This window comes from Canis aureus, chromosome 11 (assembly GCF_053574225.1).
Source record: "Canis aureus isolate CA01 chromosome 11, VMU_Caureus_v.1.0, whole genome shotgun sequence".
NCBI lineage: Eukaryota > Metazoa > Chordata > Mammalia > Carnivora > Canidae > Canis > Canis aureus.
In genome coordinates this window covers 8,919,249-8,941,136 of record NC_135621.1, presented here as the reverse complement: position 1 = coordinate 8,941,136, position 21,888 = coordinate 8,919,249, and the positions used below count along the sequence as shown (strand labels likewise).

General features: G+C 40.9%; 1 protein-coding gene across 2 annotated transcripts in view; it reads right to left on the bottom strand.

The window, feature by feature from the left end:
- SRGAP1 (SLIT-ROBO Rho GTPase activating protein 1) overlaps nucleotides 1-21,888 on the bottom strand; it is a 270,069-nt gene that overhangs the window by 210,902 nt on the left and 37,279 nt on the right. The window lies entirely within an intron of this gene.

Below are 21,888 nucleotides of genomic sequence, written 5' to 3'. Positions count from 1 at the left end.
GTATGATCCTGGAGACCCGGGATCGAGTCCCACATCAGGCTCCCTGCATGGAGCCTGCTTCTGTCTCTGCTTCTCTGCCTCTCTCTCTCTTTCTCTCTCTCTCTCTGTCATGAACAAATAAATAAAATATTTTTTTTAAAAAAAGATAGTCAACTAAAGAAAATAAAACAGTGGTTTACATGCCAGTGACCTTGAGGTGGGAATAAACCCAGAACAGAAGGCATAGACCTATTTAGTTAAAATGAATAGGTTGCCAGAGATTGAGGAAAACAATTTCCTGTTAATAATATCTGACACTATAGAACACCTGCTAAGCAGCAATAATCTTGCCAAAATTACAACTCTCAAGTCTTCAGTTACATTTTGAACTTAACCCTGTTCAATCAGCAAGCATTTATAAACATCTATTAATTACATAACACTGCTTGACTTCCTATAGTAAATAAAAGATAAATAGAGATGCCAACCCTTCTCCACAGAAATTTGTACTCTGATGGTTAGTTTCGTGTCAACTTGGATAGGATATAGTACCCAATAAGCAAACACTAATCTAGATGTTGCTGTAAAGATATTCTGTAGGTATTTAAAACATCTACAAACAGCTGACACTAAGTAAAGGAGAGTAGCCTCCATAATGTGTGTGGGTCTCAATGATTTGAAAAGCCATAAGGGCATCTAAGGTTTCCCAGAGATAAAAAGGACTTCTGCCTCAAGGCTGCAGCATCAATTCCTGCCTGAGTTTCTAGGCTGCTGGCCTCCCCTACGGATTCTGAACTTGCTGAAATCCATACCACTTAATCTGTTTCTCTGGAGAACCTAGATGGATATACACTCTTATTAGCAATTATAATCAAACAGGATGAATTGCTATAAAGATGCCTTATAAAGGTATGTTCAAGAGTGTACACTCAAAGAATTCCGGTATAGTAGTATGATTTCTATAATGGAACCAAGTACAAAAGACAGTAGGAACATAGGAGTGCCTATATTTGCCTGGGGCAGTCATGGATGGTGACAAAAGACCTGTGATTTGAAAGGATACAAAGATTTGTTGAAAAGAGATGCTAGAATGCAGAGTCTACGTACAGAAACATAAAGTAAAGAGAATGGAGGTCAAAGGATGAAGCAAATGATATGATAGGAGATAAATTAGGTTGCACACAAGAGGCCATGTTTGCATGTAAGAAAGATCATGGAAGACAAGGCTTAAAGCCTATTAGGCCCTAATGAATTTCATAGCTGTTCAATGGTTGATTTTATAAATGCATAAATGATGCTATTGGATTATACTAAATTGTTACTGTGAAGATATATATTTTTTATTTTATTTTATTTATTTATTTATTTATTTATTTATTTATTTATTTATTTATTTATTTATGATAGAGAGAGAGAGAGAGGCAGAGACACAGGCAGAGGGAGAAGCAGGCTCTATGCAGGGAGCCTGACGTGGGATTTGATCCCGGGTCTCCAGGATCGCGCCCTGGGCCAAAGGCAGGCGCTAAACCGCTGCGCCACCCAGGGATCCCTGTGAAGATATATTTAAAATGAGAAGGAGAACAAGTTCAGAAATGTGATACGATATAAGATCAGTACGTGAGAATCCGTTCTATTTCTATATGCTAACAATGAACAATCTGAAAACAAAATTAAGAAAATCCCATGTACAATATTATGCAGCAAAAAGAATCTCTAGGAAAATCTTTAATGAGTGTAACACTTATATGCCAAAAACTACAAAACATTGTTGAAAGCTATTAAAGATCCAAATAAATGGGAGACAGTGCTTGTTCATGGATCTTAAGACTTATGGTCGATTGTTAACATGGGAACATTTTCCAGATTGATCTGAAAATTCAACAAAATCCCTATCAAAATCTCAGCCAGTTTGAATTTTGCAAAAACTGGTAAGTTGGTCTTAAAATTCATATGGAAGCAATGCAGGATATCAGGGGAAAACTAACAAAAAAGAAGAACCTTTAAAAGAAAAAGTTGGAAGCCTTATACTTCAAAACTTACTACAAAGCTACAATAATCAAGACAGTGTGGTTCTGGCATAAGGACATACATAATACATCAATGAAACAGAATTGACAGTCCAAATATACATCCTCACACTGATGGGTGATTTTCAACAGCAAATACAAGACAACTGAATGGGGTATGAATAGTCTCTTCAACAAATGGTGCTAGATAACTGGATAACCATATGTAAAAAAAAAAGAAAGAAAAAAAAGAATCTGGACCTCTACCTCATACCTTACACAAAAATTAACACAATATGGATCATAGGCCTAAATGTAAGAGCTAAAACTATAAAACTCCTGGAAGAAAATATATAATATTTATGAACCCTAGTTTAGGCAATGGTTTCTTGGATATGGAACAAAACCACAGTGACAAAAGAACAAGTAAGGTGAACTTCATAAATATTTAAACCTTTTACGTCTCACAAGACACCATCAAGAAAATGAAAACAATTCACTGGAATGGGAAAAAATATCTGTAAGTCATGTATCTTACAAGGGATCTGTATTTAGGATATATATAAAGAATTCTTACAATTCAACAACAAAGAGAAATAATTCAATCTTAAATTAGGCAAAGAATTAGAATAGACATTTCTCAAAAAAACATATACAAATGTCCATTAAGCACGTAAAATGATGCTCAATACCATTAGCCATCAGAGAGATGCAAATCAAAACTACGATGAGATACCACTTCACAGTCATTAGGATGGCTCAAATCACTAAGTCAGGGGATCCCTGGGTGGCTCAGCGATTTAGCACCTGCCTTTAGCCCAGGGCACCATCCTGGAGTCCCAGAATCAAGTCCCACTTCGGGCTCCTGGCATGGAGCCTGTTTCTCCCTCCTCCTGTGTCTCTGCCTCTCTCTCTCTCTCTCTATCATAAATAAATAAATAAATAAATAAATAAATAAATAAATAAATAAATCAATCTTAAAAAATAATAATAAAATCACTAAGTCAGATAATAGCAAGCATTGATGATGGTGTGAAGAAAATTAGCACCCTCATATATTGCTGGTGGAACATAAAATGGTATGGCCAATGCAAAAAAACAATTTGGTGATTCCTCAAAATGCTAAACACAGAGTAACCACGTGACTCAGCAATTCCACTCCCAAGTATATGCCCAAGAGAATGGAAAATTTATGTCCATAAAAAAATGTGTACACAAATGTTCACAGCAGCATCATTCATAATAGTAAAAGAAAACAACCCAAATATCCATGAACTGATGAACAGATAAACAATATGTGATATTTCCATATAATGGAATGCTATTTGGTCATAAAAAAGGAATGAAGTAGGGTGCCTACCGAGATGGCTCAGTTGGTTAAGCATCTGCCTTTGGCTGGTCATGATCTCAGGGTCCAGGAATCCAGCCCCACGTCAGACTCCCTGCTCAGTAGGGAGTCTGTTTCTCCTTCTCTCTCTGCCCACTCATGATCTCTCTCTCAATAAATAAAATCTTAGAAAAGAAAAAAAAAAAAAAAGGAATGAAGTACTGATGCGTGTGATGACACAGATGAACCCTGAAAACACATGCTCAGTGAATGAAGCCAGACACAAAGATCAAAATATTTGTAGGATTCCATCGATAGGAAATGTACAGAGTGGATTAATCCACAGGAACAGATAGTAGCTTAGTGATTGCTTGGGGCTGGGCTGGGGTTAGGGTAGGGCATAAAGGAGAATAAAACTGGGGTGACTGCTAATGAGTAAAGAGTTTCTTTTTAGAGTGTGGAAAATGTTCTGAGTTTATATTGTGGCAATAGTTGTACAACTCTGAGCATACTAAAAACCATTAAACCACTTTAAATGTGTGAATTTCAGGGAATGTGAAGTATATCTCAATAAAGCTGTAAATATAGGGAGATGTGATGTCGTTGGATCATCAAACTGGATTAAGCAGAAAACCTTTTCAAAATAGAGCAGATGTGTGAAAAGGAAGGTGCTACCAGAAAAGGAGAGAAGTACTACAGTTTGGAAGCTTGATGTTGCCTCACAGTGGGTCTCTAGCGAGCACTCTCCATGCTCAACTACTCAGGGAAAAACAGGGGAGCCCAACCCCCCAGGAATCTGATTTTCAATAGTCACCAAGGACTAAAGGCATTTGGAGTTGAGTTACTTGAACGTTAGTGCCTTAGAGACACTGTCCTTGGATTCTTTCGACTTTGTTCAACTCTGTCTCCCATAATTAGAATTCTATATTTTGAATAAATTTCTCCTTCCTTGCTTAGGTTACCCCAAGTCAGTGTCTTCTGAGAAAAGAGGGAAAATAAAGGATTATTTTTGGATATTCAGGGAAGGCAGTTGGATGCTTACAAGTATCATGAGATTTACTGAGACAAAGTACATAAACTAATTTCCCCTGAAGAATTTCTGCTACAGAAGATTCCTTTAGGAATTCACCTAGTGATACTGATGTGTTACTATAACTAACTGTTGTTCTAAATTCACTAGGCAGAGACCAAGGATTCTTTCCAGAGAGGCAGTATTCACTATGCTGTTAACCAATCCAGATAAAAATAAATATAATGTCTCATTTAAAATATTTTATTTATTTATTTAGTCATTCATTCATTCATTCATGAGAGACACACAGAAAGAGACAGAGAGAGAATCAGGGTCCCTGCAGGAAGCCTGATGCGGGACTCGATCTTAGGACCCTGGGATCACGACCTGAGCCAAAGGCAGATGCTCAACCACTGAACCACTCAGGCAGCCCTACATCTAACACTTTTAAAAGGAGGTAAATCCAAGCATGAGGATACGGCTGACAAATCTTATACACCTGAACAATGTTTCTCAAATTTGAATAATGGGTGAACTTTTTAAATACGAGGGAGTCCTGGAAAAATTGAAAAACCTCAACTTGAGAAACCCTAGATCATAATTTTAGCTTTATAATAGTTACCTTTTTAAAAAGATTTTATTTTTAACCAATCTCTACATCCAACGTTGGGCTTGAACTCACAATAGCAAGATCAAGAGTCACGTGCTCTACTGACTGAGTCCGCCAGGCACCCCCATGATGGTTATTAATACCCATTTGATTATGAAAGCAAAAGTCAGTGTGATTGGTAACAATTCAATGTCCATCAACAGGAGAATGGATAAACAAAATGTGAGATCCATACAGTGGAATCCTGATCAGCAGTGAAATGAAATGAACTATTGACCCGCTACAACCTGATAAACATCAAAAACATGCTAAAAGACAACAGAAAATATCACAGATTGTCAGATTCTATTTCCGTGAAATGTCCAGGAAAGGCAACTTCATACACACAGACAGCAGATGGGTGGGTGCCCAGGACAGCAAGCTAGATCAGGGGTTAATAACATAAAAACAGGAGGGATTCATTTTTGGGGTAACGGGCATGTCTTCAATCTAGACTCAAACTCCAAGTTAGCCTGAGAATAGCCAAACAACAAACCCGAGACTGCAGTGATGGCTGCACGACTCTATAAATTTACTGAAATCACTGAAATGTATACTTACAACAGGTGAATTATATGGTATGTAGATTACAGCTGAATTAAGCTTTTGGGGGAGAAAAATAAATGCGAGGCAACAATAGGTCAAGAGGTCATAATCCAAAATATATTCCCTGTGAGATCACAGAGAAGACTTTTAAAGTACTTAAATAAAAACTTCTAGAGAATTCAGGGACCTCTGAGAATGCCTTCAAACATCTCTATATAGTTCAGAAAAATTGCCCCAAGGGTGTAAGATAGTCTCAACAAACTTTTCTGGGGACCTAAATATATTTTCCCTCCTGTATGGATGCAAAAAGATGAAACAACAAATCAGCAAGGTTTCATACTCATTTTAATGACAATCTTTCTAGAGTGCCTTAAACAAAGTCCTGTGCCTTTACCGTTATATTTCATTTATTCTCACATGCATTTATTTTTAAAATCAAGACTGTAAGGGTGCCTGGGTGGCTCAGTCGGCTAAGCACCCAACCTTTGGTCTTAGCTCAGGTCTTGATCTCGGGGTTGTGATTTCAAGGCCCACACTGGACCCCACACTGGGCCCACGTGGAGACTACTTAAAAAATAAACAATTACATAAACCAAAAAACCCCTCAAAACTGTAAAAATACATGTTTTTAAAAATAACGTACAGTTTACACCTTTGTAATTTTTTTTTCCTTCTTTTAACATATCAACTTCAGGAACTCCCCTCTCATGCTGATAGCATGACCTGAGTCGAAATCCGAGCCACTTAACTGGCTGAGCCACCCTTGCACCCCTCACCCTTTGCTTATTATAAACACCAAAACCTATTTTCCCAGTTTGTTTTTTTCCTTGTTTTATTTCCGTTTCTTTTTTTCTGTGTTGTAGAAACTACTAATTGTAACACCGTTGGATCTCTTCGTGTTCTTTCTAGGTTGTTTATCTTCAGTTTCAAGGCTAGAGGTTATCATTCGTCCATGGGTCCGATTATAATCTTTTAAAACACAATGCACTGAGCCCACTATCTTGAGGACTCAGGCTCATCTCCAAAAACACACTAAATGTGGCATTTTGCTGTGTTACAGGCCAAGAGAGCAAGAGAGCTTTGCTGGGGTATGTGGGAGTGTGTGTCACCCACTAAATGGCCCTCGGCTACCCAGGCTCAAACCCTTCCTCTGTTGTCATCCTGTCTGCTGTTACTTCTCCTTCTGTCTGCAGGCCTGTTGATAGCTAGCACCCGTTGCTGGTTTCCGATGCATGGATTCCATTGTTCTATGTTTGGAAGCAGACTTCTTAAACTTGCTGGTTTAGCGTTGCATATAAATCAAAGCTGGGGTGTGGGTTTTGAGTAGACTTTTTAACCTCCCCAGTATGTCAACTGCATGAGCTCTGGTACATTCACTTGGGTTTTTCTTACCAAGTGACCGAGACAGTTGGACCACCCCATACATACTCCTATGCATTTATTTTTAAAAACAAGACTGTGCTGTGTCCCCTCTGCTCAGCCTGACCGACTCAGCTCTCGAGGAACTCAAAAATAATGACAGCTTAGTTGTCAGTTAACTTGGACACTTAACCTCCGCCTCTGCTCAGATTTTGACAAATGACAACATTTTCTTTTGTAATTGCACATAGCGTGGTTCAGAATTCTTTTTTCTGACGACCCTTTAGTAAGGAACTAATAAAAGACAGATGGGGTGCCTGGGTGGCTCAGTCCATTGAGAGGCCAGCTCTCGATTTCAGCTCAGGTCGTGATCGCACAGGGTGTGGGATCGAGCCCCATGGGGTGCTCCCCTGCTCAGGGGGAGTCTGCTTGAGATGCTCTCCCTCTCCTTCTGGCCCCCCTCCCAGTCATACACACATGCCTGCTGTCTCTCTTCCAAATCATAAACCTTAAAAAACAAAAACAAAACAATACAGAATTATCACTTAAGGTAAAACCCAGAACCAAAGCCAAAAGCAGAATCACAGTCATTTCTTGATTAGGAACTGTGGCTATTTTCTAATTTTTATAATCTAGTTAATTACATTTAAAATACATAATGTGCCACATAAATTTCCCTGGAAGGATATAAAAGAAATTGGTGCCACTATTTCCTTTGTGTGGAAGGTCACAGGCAGCAGGAGGGAAATGGGGAACTTTCCACCCTAAATACCTTCTGGATATTGAACATGTGACTGTATTACTTTGACAAAAATAAGTGAAATCCTTTTAAAAACTGTATAAGAGAAGCAGAACTTACCAGGGTATATTAGAAGCCAACTGATCAGGAAAGGGCCATGCATGGCCCACTGTGAGCCAAGGAAAACAAACTCTTCTTCTTAAATCTTTGCGCTTTATCCTCAACACTTCTGTCTATGGTCTCTAAAACACTGCTTTGGTTCCTGCCATCATGTCCACATTCCAACCAACAGAAAAAGAGCACAGCCCTTCTAAGGACACTACAAAGAAGTTGCACATATAATTTCTGTTCACATCACGGTGGTCTGAACTTAGTCACATGGCTACAGGTTACTACAGGGGAACATAGGAAATGGTCTTTAGAAGGCAAGTGTCCAGCTAAAACTTGGGAAGTTTCATCGCTAAAGGAGAAAGGTGGTGGTATACAAATAATCGTGGCAATGCCAGCCACAAATAATACAAAATTTAGGGTAAGAGTTATCTCTGGTGGGAGACAACTGGACACATTCCAGGGGCTTCCAGTACGTAATAACATTTATTTCTCAAGCCAGGTGATTACAGCATGGGGTTTAATTTTTCATTGTTATTCCCTTAAGAGTGTATGTATGTATAATATTCAGAGTATATTTCACAATTTAAAAACATATCAGAGGGATCCCTGGGTGGCTCAGCCGTTTAGCGCCTGCCTTTGGCCCAGGGCGTGATCCTGGAGTCCCAGGATCGATTCCCGCATCAGGCTCCCTGCCTTGAGCCTGCTTCTCCTCCCTCTGCCTGTGCCTCTGCCTCTCTGTCTCTCATGAATGAATAATAAAATCTTAAAAATAAATAAATAAATAATAAAATAAAATAAAATCATATCAGAATTGTTTAAGCTGGGTATGGCTAGGTACCTGGGGATTTTTTTTATACTAGTCCCTCCACTTTGAGTATGCTTGCAAACTTCTAGAACAGAAATTTTACACACACACACTTAATAAATATCCTTTCATCTTAATACCCTCTCAGACACGTAATACTTATTAAAACCCTAGTAAAAATAATGTCCTAAACGTTGTTACAAACATACATACATGCATAGGCCATATGGACACAAGAAACAAAAGGACGATTCTTCCCTTAAAAATGCTTACAGTCTAATTGGGAGATCAAGATGCAAATTAGACAGTATATGATGAAGTGACCAAATGAGAAATACAACCAGAATTCAGATAAAGGAGAGGTCAGTTTGGTTTAGGAAAAATGAGGTTGCTAAGATCCTTGGAAATGAGCAAATGTGACGAAAATAGTAAGTAGGTAATAAAATAATAAACACGCACACTAATTTTAAGCAAATAGATTTGTGCAGGCCTCTTTGGGCAGCTGTCATTTTGTTTCAAAGAATAAAGTCACATGCAATCTAGGGAAATGGCAAGAAAATAAACTGCGCTTCTACTTCCACACATTAAAACCCACTCTGAAAAAAAAAATAAAAATAAATAAAAATAAATAAAACCCACTCTGTTACTTTATAACCAAGGTTTGTCAATCATTTTAGGGGAGACCTGTGAAAAGGGGGCCTCGATCCCTGGGAAGGTGGAAATAAAGCATGATGAGTACAGGTCTCTGCAGGGCACTAGCTCCTGTTTGGATCTCCAGTCCACCATATGCAAGCTGTGCGATGGCACTACGAGATGCTTGACCATTTTGTGCCTCAGTTTCCTTATCTATAAAATTAGGATAATGATAGTATCTACTCACAAGAGATTCTGTGCGGTTTGTCCTTTCTGGGAACAGAGCCTGGCCCATAGTAAACATTCAATATGTGGTTGAGACTGTTGTTCTCTGCCTTTTCCATGGCTCTTTGAAAATGAGCTCATTGAGGTTCCCCTACAGTTCACCAGGGTGGGGGAGGTTGTTTCAGACAAACTAGAGATCCGAATTTTTGTAAAATGTCCTGATTGTCCAAATACCATGAAGGCCAAACAAGGCAGCTGTGCAGCTAACTCTAGTGAGCCACTAAAGCTCAATTTAAGTGTTTATGGAGAACCATGTTAGGCAACTTATTGCATTCAGAGGATATTAAAACAAAATGTTGGCAAGTTACGGGGCTCAAATAATTCTAGTTCACAGGCTTAACTTAGAGTTGATTATTCCTCATATGGGTTACATTCCTTGATGATAATCTGATTAATTTTTAATCTCAGGCTCTCCGGTGCCCTCCCATGCTCTAGTCCAGCCTTCTTCCCAAAGCAGGTGGGAATCCAAGCTGTGGTTAGAAAGAGCTCCGAGCAAAGCTCAATCAAGTTGGGGAGGTGGGACTTAAAACATACTGTACACACCAGTATCTGATAAAGTGCTAAACTGTGAATGCCAAATATTGATAGTCCAGGACTATGGGGAGCTCAGAACAACCACGAAAAAAAAAATGGCACGATATGTGGATAAAGTAAAATTCTGCTCTACCTTAAAGCTTAAGTACAAGTTGCATAGTCAGGGAGTGGAAAGGAACAAGCTACAGTGAAGACACAACAACATGGGTGAGCTCAGGGTGGGCCATAATGAGACCAGACAAGACAACAAAGCAAGAAGAGTCTTCACTTTGAAGAACTGGAGAAAATAAACTTGCACAGCTACACACAGGCCAGACTATGAATGGGTTTTTTCCTTCAATAATTAACACACCTTTGGAATTATTTGTTCTTCATCTTTCAGTATAGATGAGACAAAAAAAACCATAGTAGGAAGAGTGCTGAGAGCTCAACACAGGGCTTCAAGTCATGACCCTATGAATGAGTTCTGAGCAGAGATGAAGAGTCGGACACTTAACTGAACGACCCAGGCACCCCTGGAATAGCATTTTTGAAGAATAACGATGAAATTTCTCCAAGAGAAGGGTCTTAATTGTATTCATTTATAAATTCTTAGCACTCCTAGGACAGTAAGTGGCACATAGTAAGTGTTCTAAAAATGTCTGACAAATGTTTGAACAACAGCCACATAGCAGTAGACCAAATGCAGGCCGTGACTGACTCCAACAAAAAAAAGGTGCCTAAGTTTGATTGACAGTTCACATTCCGTAAACACCAAATAGATGTATTTCATTACATCTACAACTTCCTCCTGTTATTTATAAGCCTCCTCCTTTAGGATGATTTTTTTTTAAACATGATTTCTTTTTTAAGCTCAATAACACAAAATTCTAAACAATAATTTCTTCCTTGTAATTGAGCTTATCTTTAATTAGAAAAAACAAAAGGCAAATGGAGATATGAGACATTGTTTAGTTTACAGCTACAGACATAGAGCTATTCTCATCACCATCATCTATTTATTTACCAAACGAGAGAGAATGGTCTACTGGAGGTAATGGGGAGTCCTTTGGTATATCTGGTATATCACCTTAAACCATTATTTATTACCTTTTTTCTCAAGCTGCCTCCAACACCTAAAAAAAAAAAAACAATAAACAAGCTCTGTTAAGAGCTTCTACAGAGATTCTAGAAAGTCTTGACACTCATACCCCGTTGGCATCGAGTCCAGTGCTTCATGTTTATAATCAGTTATTTCTAAAGTCTGACATATGGGAACAGAGATAGTTTAAAATAGAGACTCTTCAAAGCTACTTAGAGTCTCATGAACATACAAAATACAGAGATTAATAAAAATCATGTGCACACACCAATAAACATAAAACTCGCAATAGTCCTGTTATGTACCAAACCTGGTTCTATTTTTTGAGAAAGTAAACTTGATTCTTGAAGAATTTTTAAAGTATAGCATATTATACTATAGTAATTTTAATGTCATCCCAGTAAGTCAGCTGGATCTAAATAAGATAGCAAAAACCACAGTAAAACTTAACTAATGACATGTGGTCAATAAGAAAAATACGTGGATTCAAGACTCTTCCAACTAAACTGGTCCAATCTGAAGCAAAAAAAGTCAAGCAGGTTTGCCTTCTTAGGCATTATTTTCCAAAAGGTATACCTGAATTCAATCTTACTTATATGTTTTCCTCTTAAAAAAATTTTTTTAAGGAACACCTGGGTGGCCCAGTGGTTGAGCATCTGCCTTTGGCTCAGGTCGTGATCCTGGGGTCTTGGAATCAAGTCCCACATCGGGCTCCCTGCATGGAGCCTGCTTCTCCCTCGTGTCTCTGCCTCTCTCTCTCTCTCTCTCTGTGTGTGTGTGTCTCTCATGAATAAAAAATAAAATCTTTAAAAATAAATAAAAATAAAAAATTTTTTTAAAGATTTTATTTATTTGACACAGAGAGAGAGACGGAGAGAGTGAGCACAATCAGGGGAGCAACAGGCAGAGGAAGAGGGAGGCGCAGGCTCCCTGCCGAGCAAAGAGCCTGATGTGGGACTCAATCCCAGGACCTTGGGATCATGACCTGAGCTGAAGGCAGATGCTTAATCAACTGAGCCACACAGGTGCCCTGAAAAAAAAAAAAGTTTTAAAGCAATATCTAACAATGGCAAATATGAAGATTCCACAAATGTGAACTAAAATACCAATATGCATTTATTAGCTTGTAACTGTTGCTCTGAGTCTTGATTTATACTATTATCACAAATGATTCTGACTGAACATTTTCTGGTGTCTATTTCGGTTCTATAACATTTATGTAATGTAAATCTTTTGAAAGTCTTCATACATCCAGTTGAAAACTCTGCAATAATTTAAATTTTAACTTGAGGAAACTGCCCATATTGGAATAGAGGCTAACGTGCCCAAGGAAGAAGTGTCCATTTATCTGGCAGCATTACATTTTAAAATTATCAGAAGGGAACACATGAGATGTTCAAGGAAAATGTTCCCAATCAAGGTAACACGAGTGTTCGGAATGAATACAGAATGCATAATTTTCTTATAAATTAGACATGGGACGTACTGAGCTGACTGTATTAGGTTAGATGCCGCAACTGCAAAACCAAGCTCTTAACTGCCATATTGGTCTCCACATTTCTGAATGAATTAAAAGGCTTCCAACAAGCTTCCTTTCCAGCACAGGAAATCCTGTTGGAGTCCCCCCTGCCAGTATGCGTCATGCTCACAGCTTTTCATTTTGCAACCCTTTAAAGGCCAACATTAGCTGCATTTCACAGGAAGTTCTCCCTTTAGTCCTCCAACAGTTCATAGGATAAACTTTGGTTGGACACAAGGTCAGCATAAATTGAGCTCTGCTTTCTTATCACACTGTAGCAGCTGCGCAGAGGATGAGACACCACCACCCCATGTCCCTAAACCTTTCTCTTTCTCAGTCTTTGGAATACATTTAGCTGCAGGTTGGTGGGCTTTCTGTGCCTTCTTGTTCTCCGATTTCTATATTAATATCTAGAAATACCTTTGGAAATCATCAAGGGGAAAAAAAAAATCAATCTCCCTTTCCCAAATCCAAATGCTAACCAAAATGAAATATCCAGAAAGATTTGTATTAGTTAACTGTGTTCCCAAATTGAATTTGAGGCTCAGAATAAAGACACACGAAAATGCAATTAAATGAAATCTAATGCAGAAACATTTTACTAAGTGGAGAACACCATCATTTCAATAGGACTGTGGGAAATCACGCTATTTTAAGACACATCTGAAATAGCAGGCAAGGTAAATTGAGGTTGTTACCCAAGGAATTCTTGAGAGCATGTTCAAGAGTTACTGCCTAAATAAAATGCTTACTAATTCCTTTTGGAGGAATTTTTCACCTCCTCCCTAGACTGTGCACAGATTTCATTGACGAGAGTGAAAATATTCATTTGCCCTAAATAACCAAGCCACTAAAACAATGTAGTGGTAGTAAATTTGAGACCACAACTAGCATACCCACACATTATTCTCCTAAGTACAACTCTAGTGGCCTTGGTTCTCACACTATTATCTCCCCCAAATTTGGCTGTGCATATTGTTATGGAGCACATTAGCCTAATTCCTCAAGCAAAAGTAATTTCAATATTTATTCCTCCATAAACTACCTCAAAAAAAAAAAAAAAAAAAAAAAGCCAGGCTTTACTCTGAGCAGATCTTTTATTTAAAAACAGAAAATCTGACCCTGTCGAAAAATGGACAATTCAAGGGTTTTATTTACATTACAAAAGAGTTAGTAACTTATAATGATCTCTCCATGTTAATTAACATTCAAGGGACACCTGTTGTACAAAAAGAGGTCCAGCAGATCAATTCACTCCTACCACCATCCTCCAGAATACTGCCAACCACACTGCGTGGTGACAACATATATGAGAGCTACATACATGTCCTCTGGGAGCAGGGTCCTCTGACCAAGAAAGTTCAACACATCAAATCCAGTATGAAATCTAAACATATCTAGGGTCACAGAATCAAGGTTCCCCAAAGTTGATTGACTACAGAACCCTTTTTTTAAAATAATTCCAAATCAACAACTTGGAGTCCGCATTCTTCAAAAGATACTGAGAAATGTTGTCTTTTAAAAAAGATTAGCATTCCTACCCACGTAGTCTCTAGAGTACACACAGAGCTTTAAACAAAATGGGCCAGTACTGGAAATCTGACGATTTCACACAACATCCAGATTTACTACCACTCAGTCCCTGCAGAATCATGACTAGCTGAAGGGTAGCAGTGGGGTTTGACCACTTTGACAAGCTAGGTGCAGTCCTCCGATTCTCGAAGCTTCTCACCCATGATTCCCTGCAGCATGCATGGATGCTCCCCACCTGCTTCTCCTGGGCATTTATTTGCCCGTGAGACTGCAGAGGAAAGAAGAACATGGGAGAAGAAGAGTCAGAAACCTGTTCTGCTGAGCTGATCAATTATAGGTCTAGTGAGAAAGCCCGTATGTCATAAATCTCCAAACTTTTCCATGTTACCATCTCTCCTTCAGTGTTCGTGATCAATACTTAGTCTCTGAAAGCTTACTCTAACCTTAATTCAACTAGAATATTCTATACTAAATTCTCACAAGGTCATCATCCTTGTATCAACGGGAACCATCTACTGAACATTCACTAAATTCTGTGCTCTAGGCAAAGTGCATGAGTACTACATCATTTAACTCCCACAGCAAGTCTATGGCATATGTCCGTTTAGGATCCTCTCATTTATGGATGAGAAAACAGGGTCAGACTTGTCAAAGTCACACAGTGAGTATGAGGCAGAGTGGGCCAACTGTCTTCACCATTACACTACCCTGAGCCTTATTTGAAGGCTGCACTGGTGAAGAACAGACCTGAGCAAGAAGGCTGGTGGAAGGCATACCCTATGATCTACCAAAGGATAAAGGCATGCAGGTCCCTGTGTTGCAGGGTCACAGATGAATCTGAGATGCCGTCCCATCCTTGAACTCCACAGGAAGCAAGCAGAAAGGCAAAGATCTTCACGGGCAAGTATTCCTCAGTAGTAACCAACAACCCCAACTTCTACCTTGAGCACTTGAGGGGTGAAATGAAGCATTTCACAGACATTGTAAGACACGTAACCTCATTTTACACAAAAGGAGACCAAAGCTCCGTTTAGACTCAAGGACTCAAGACCTTCCAGTTTACGTAACAGTGGCCACGGTAAATGCAGAATTCAAATTCCAGGTCCTGGGATCCCAAGTCTAGATTCAGTCACTCTCCCATCCGAAAGACCTGTATGAGAAAGTTCTAAATCTGTGTTGTCCAATACATAGCCTGATGTGGTTGTGTGACTGAGAAACTGAATTTTTAAGTATTATTTATTTTTAAATAATTTTTATTTAAATTTAAACAGTCAACTGTCCAGAGGTAGCATGAGACCCCACAGGTTTAAGGATTCAGTCCTACAAAATGACTCCCGCTTCAGATGCCAACTACAAATCCAGGTTGTCACCTGGGCTTCTGACCAACCTGCTGTAAACATGAGGGTCCCATAAGCCCTCACACAATTTAATTTAAATAGTGTCAAGTTGCTACTTGTGATACTGTGATTTATAAAGAGAAATATATATGCTGGTCTCTGTGCATGGTTCCCAAAACAGAGTTCCTGAAACCCTTGGCATTTCCTAAGTGATAAGAGCAATAAATGGGAAAAGGAATATCTTTTATTATTTATAAGCCTCTTGCAACCACATCTGAGTTTACGTACGAGGCAACTTCTGGAAGGCCCCTGTGGTTGGCACTGGTTGCCAGGGGAACCAACCACAAGATTGGGGGGTTGGAACTTTCAACCCCATCCTACTCTCCCCACCTCTAGGGAGGGGAAAGGAATAGAGGTTGAATGGATAGACGGCCATTGATTTAATAAATCATGCCTGTATAATGAAGCCTCCATAAAAACCTCAAAGGAAGGAATCTGGAGAGCTTCCAGGTTGGTGAGCATGTGGAGGTGCTGGGAGAATGATGTACCGGGAGAGGGTGTGGTACGGAAGTGTGGAGTTTCCATACCCCTTCCCCCCATACCTGGCCCTATGCATCTCTTCCAGTTGGCTGTTTATGAGTTGTATCCTTTGATAATTGAGCAGTAATCTAGTAAATCAATGGTTTTCCTGAGTTCTGTGAGCCATTCTAGCTGACAATTGAACCTGAGGGGGCAACAGGAAGGAGTCCATGGAACTTCCAGTTCGTAGCTGCTTGGTCAGAAGCCCAGGTGTCAACCTGGACTTGGAACTAACATCTCAAGTGGGGGGGTGGGGCAGCCTTGTAGGGCTGAGCCCCTAACCCGCGGGATGGTGATGGTATCTCCAGGTAGACTGTGTCAGAACTAAATCACAGGGCACAATTGAGTTAAATTGTAGGACACCTAGCTGCTTAAGAATTGCTTGGTGTGGAGAAAAAACCACCACACGTTTGGTAGACAGAAGTATAGAGTTGAGTGTAGAGGAAAGAAAAAGAACAGAATTTTCTGTTGTACGACTACATCTATAAACCTTTTCAACTGCACGTCCTATGCGTGTACACATTTTCTACAGAGGCTTGACAAGCTCCTCACGGGATAAGCAGATGATCAGAGGAGCCAGAGAAAGGCTGTGGTCTGGGTTTGAACACTAATTTTTATATTCAGCTAACGGGCCGTATCTTAAGAAGCAATCAGAGTGCCTCCAACACAGTAAACGCTCAACGTCTCCTCCAGTGAACAGATGAAGGCTTTTGTGTCCTAATGCAGGAAGAAGCTCTATAATAACCTCACATGTAACTATAGTAACAGAAGTTCTCACCAATATTAAAATATGTGTAAGTGTTGAGAGCAAATACAAGTACAACGTAGCAGACGTACTATGTGGGGATTTGTCCAAAGTCACTTAGACAAGTCCCTTGGCCTCTCCAGTTTGTTTTCTCTTCTGCAAAATGAAGAGAGTGGCCTGAGGATTCCTAGTCATTGTCAACTGTCAAAATTTAGCTGTCATGGGTACTCAGGAAACCTTTTCTACTTAATAACTGTAGCTGAGTACAGTTTAAAAATGATAAAATCAGATCTAGAACCTTATTTTATTCTTCTCACTGAAACCCTCTGCCACTTTGCGGAGTTATTAATACAGAAAAGTACATTTTGATCTCTTCGTGGCCAGAAATGCCCCCCAGCTGCCTACCCCACGTGTAAGGACGTCTAAGCCCTACATCTGCAAAGCCTGGCTTTCTCGAATAATGGACCCAGCACTGTTCTCAGATCTTCAATCTCCGTATTCTTTCACTTTGGCCTAAAATTAAATCCTCCTCCATTTAAGCCCCCAAATGACATCCTGTTTTTAGGTGACACATACAACATGTATTTTCCAATAAACTAGATAATGTCTGACTGGGGAGTGGGCAGGGAGAGCAGCTTAATCACAAAGTAACTGTAGTGGCACAAGACTGGGTTCACTGAGCGATTGCTTGAGTACGTAGCACAGAGTCCCAAAGATCCTAATTTTGTACTTGGGTTTACTATGTCGCTCTTCTTCTAAATGCCTACATAACTGAGCAGCCCAGCTCAATCTCAGATGGCATGCAATCAAGGAAAATAATGGGCCATAGCAAATAACTTCAAAGCCTTGGCACCTCTTAGGTTAATAATACATAATTGCTACAATTTCTTTTAGCACAGTACTTTAATTAAATGCACTAAAAGTCTCTACCTACCAACTTATTTTCAACCACAGGCAGCCATTTTGCACTCTAAAATGAGGCATCTAGAGTGCTTCGTGTCCCCCCCACAAAAGCAGGCCTCTCCTCAGAAACCTTTCCTGTAACACTGGCTTAGAGTTAGAGACACAGCCTCTTTCTAAGCCCACCTTCAGAGATAAGATTCAAAGACAAAATAAGCTCTAGCTTTAAAGAGCTACACAAGTGCTTATCATGGTTTTGTAAATGAGGTGCTGTAAACTTTCCATACTGTATCCTCTTGCAATGAAAAAACACAAATGGCCTCCAGAGGCAAAAGAACAAGAACAAGAAAAAGAGTTGGGGAAAAACATCAGTTTTATGCTATTAAAATATACAAAATCAATATACAAAATATATCCAGAAATATATTTTTAAAATTCCATTCCTAACACTTTAAAAAGAGAAAGTGGGAGGTGAAGATTTTGAACTCTGTATCATCATGACCTAAAGGCATTTGTCTAGATTATTTTTTGATAATTTTCATAATGCAATTGGTAATAATAATTCAGTGTTACGTATCATATGACTTCACTATTTTAGGAGCTATTTTTCACTAGCCCTATTTGAGATTAAACTATAGAATTTAGAAATATGGCAGTAGCCACTAGGGAAACTAAAAACCAAGCATTTGAAAATGGTTGACCCTGTAGTTCAAGATGGGGTATGGGATGGGAATGGTTGCTTTTCACTATAAGCTTGTTTTGTCTATTATGTTTTAATTAGGTACATGTGCAACTTAGGTAATAATTTGTTGGGTTTTTGTTTTTAAAGTTACAAGACTAAACTCTGAAAAACAATCTCTATAACAGGGCGTCTAGGTGGCTCAGTGGTTGAGTGTCTGTCTTTGGCTCAGGGTGTGATCTGGGGGTCCTGGAATCAAGTCCCGCATCCTACTTCTTCTCCCTCTGCTTGTGTCTCTGCCTCTCTCTGTATCTCTCATAAATAATAAAATCTAAAAAAAAAAAAAAAAAAAAAAAGAAAGAATCTCTACAACAGAATTTCTATCATAATTTCCCAACACACAATTTTCATCACTACACCCTACTTTTCTTGAGGGTGAGGAAGGCACAGGTTTACCCTCCCTTGCCAGTTTCTTTTCTGGATATACTAATATGCTCCAAATGTTAGCCCAGGGGTTGAGTGGCAGGAGTGATCTGCTGTGATGGGGTCAAACTCACCTCAAGAGAAGCAGGTAGGCTAAAGAGCATGTGGTGTAGGGATGATGGAAAGAACGGAGAGGGGTCACGTGACTGGGTAGGCCCATCTCCTACAGAACAGGTATGTGGGAGCACACAAGCAAGAAAACTGGGGACTGCAAGAGCAGTTATTTGTCATCAGAAAAGTTTCCTCCGGTAACAACTCAGGTGTGGAGGTGAAGGCCTCTGATGTGGGCCACGAGGATGCTAAGAGGGAGGTACTAAAGACCTCCATCAGTGTGGTGGAGTGACCCAGAACCCAGTCCCTGAGTAGCACAAGGAACAAGAGAGGGTGGGGTCCAGCAGGTGGCCTGACCCCACGGAGAGAGCCTTTGGTAAAAGAATGAAAAGATGTCTGGGATCAATGCAATGAGGAGCTAGCAGGGTGCAGAGCTTCCTCTAGGAAAGGCCACCAAGGATGTGCTCTCCTTGGAGATGAAAGGAGGAGGTGGAAACAGAAAGCTGGGGAGGACCAGCCTATGAAGAGGGGCAAAAGGCCGGGCCATTTACTTACAATGGACGCAGTTTTGTCCAGGGCCCAGTAGAGGAGGACGGGAAAGGGACAGGGCAGACGGCCTGGCGGGGAGGCCGCCATCCTATCTCCTGACTCAGGATGAAGCTGGGCAGCCATGTGGACCTGCTGCAGGCCAGGTGAAGAGCTTCTTAGTCTCTTAAGTTCTTGGTTCAAGTCCAGTTAGTTAACATACAGCATAGTATTAGTTTCAGGTGAACAATATCATGATTCGGCCCTTCCACACATCCAGGTGAGCAGCTTTAATTCTGCAGCTACAGGTGCCTGGGCGGGCCTGGCCTGAGGAGCTCAGGTGGCTACCACCCAGGCCTGGTGAGCCCTCCCTCCCCATCCTCAAGGCAGCTGGGCTTTGTAGGGGTGAACCGGGAGTGAGGGGGTGTGGGGGCAGAGGCCAACCCCCAGCATGACCATATACTGTTCACACCACAGGAACTAAACAGCTCTGATTCCAACTTCTCATAATCAGAAAACACAGCCTTTTGCATTAACTTGGGTTATATTTTTTCTACCATGAAATGAAATCACCAACTTCGGCCAGGAGCCGCTGCAGCCAGCAGTGTGGAGGAGGAAAAACACACCCCTGTCCACTCATCTACGTCCTCCCAGCCTACTCTCCCCTGCCCCTTGGCCTCTCTGTCAACATTTGTCTCTAAAGTGTAAGCATGGCTCTCAAAAACAAACCATTCCACTCTTTTCTGGTAAAAACAGCACTGATGGGGCGCCTGGGTGGCTCAGTCAGCCAAGCGACCGCCTTCAGCTCAGGTCATGATCTCAGGGCCCTGGGATCGAGTCCTGCATTGGGCTCCCCACTCAGTGGGGAGTCTGCTTCTCCTTCTCCCTCTGCTTCTGCCCCCACTCATGTTCACTGCCTCTGTCTCTCTCAATAAATAAAATCTTAAAAAAAAAAACAAAAAACCCACCCACCAGCTTCTTGAGGATGGGTAGGAGAGGGGTGAGCTAAGATTAATGCCTCCTCCGGGGCAGGTACAGAGCCTGGAGCACTCCACAAGTACCTGTGAGGTCGAGAAACGTAATCAAGGTAAACCTGCAGCCACTTGTAAAAAGCAACAGAGAGGAGGGAAGCTACAGGACAGTTAGGGAGAGATGTCATGTCATGGAAAAACTATGTGGAACAAGGGAAACATTCGCTTGTGGCAAACAAACAGTAACCATCAGACATTCTTGTACTTTTATTTCAACTACACGTAACTAAGAAGTGCTTAGAACTTACCATATTTGTTCACTCAACAAATACATGGCAGGTACCTGCCACGTGCCTGGCCAAGTTAGATGCTTGGACTAAGATGTAACTATCTGGGGGACCAAAAAAAAAAAAAAAAAAAAGACCTAATGATTTGGCATGACACACACCAGGTCTCAGGATCTCTAGAGGGAAAAGTCAGCCCAGTTGTTAGCTGAGCCCTTCCTTCACTCCCCCCTCTTGTCCCCAAATAACACAGATCTTAAAAAGAAAGGAAAAAAAGGGGGGATGCCTGGGTGGCTCAGCGGTTGAGCACCTGCCTTTGGCCCTGGGTGTGATCCTGGAGACCTGGGATCGAGTCCCAGAGGTTGAGTACCTGCCTTTGGTCCAGGGTGTGATCCTGGAGACCCAGGATCAAGTCCCGCGTCAGGCTCCCTGCATGGCATGGAGCCTGCCTCTCCCTCTGCCTGTGTCTCTCTCTATGTCTCTCATGTACAAATAAATAAAATCTTAAAAAAAAATTTTTTTTTAAAAAGAAAAAAGGCAGCTCTCTGAGGCCATTATTATTTTCTTTCGAGGACAAGCTCTACTGCATCACATTCGACTGTTTTTACAGATCAAAGCTCTCAGAAGTCGTGGGGTGACATTATAATTTGAACAGGAACAGGAGCGTTGGCTACTTGAGCGTTGGCAATTCACACGATACGCTGCCTTAAAAGCTCCTTGAGTGGAGGGCCGGGGAGGGCATGGGGAGCCCAGGCCAGGAGGGCCACCACCTCCCAGGTGAGAGTTCTCAAAGGAGTTTCAAGCTCTCCTACGATCTGCTGATCAGCTGGGCACCGTGTGCGAACCTGCGGTGGTGGCCGTGCCCCTTTGTCACTCGCTCGCTCCTTCACCCACAAACACGTGTGGAGCACTCAGCATCCCCTGGGCACCTGGCTCTGCCCTGGGTGCTGTGGTCCCGGGGCTGCTGGTTACAGGATGGATGTTACCCCCACACACGGGGAAAGGTGTGGCTTTAAAGGCACAAGCCACCTGTGCACGGGATGGCCCTTGAGGGCCTCGGGGAGCACAGTTAAGAAAAGAAGGAACCAAAAAAAAAAAAAAAAAGAAAAGAAGGAACCATGGGCAGGGTTCAGGTGTGTTTTTCTTGGCCCAGGTCTGCAGCCCCAGTGTGCGGCAGGGTATGCTGTGACCCAGCTGGCCAGGGCGGCTGCAGAAG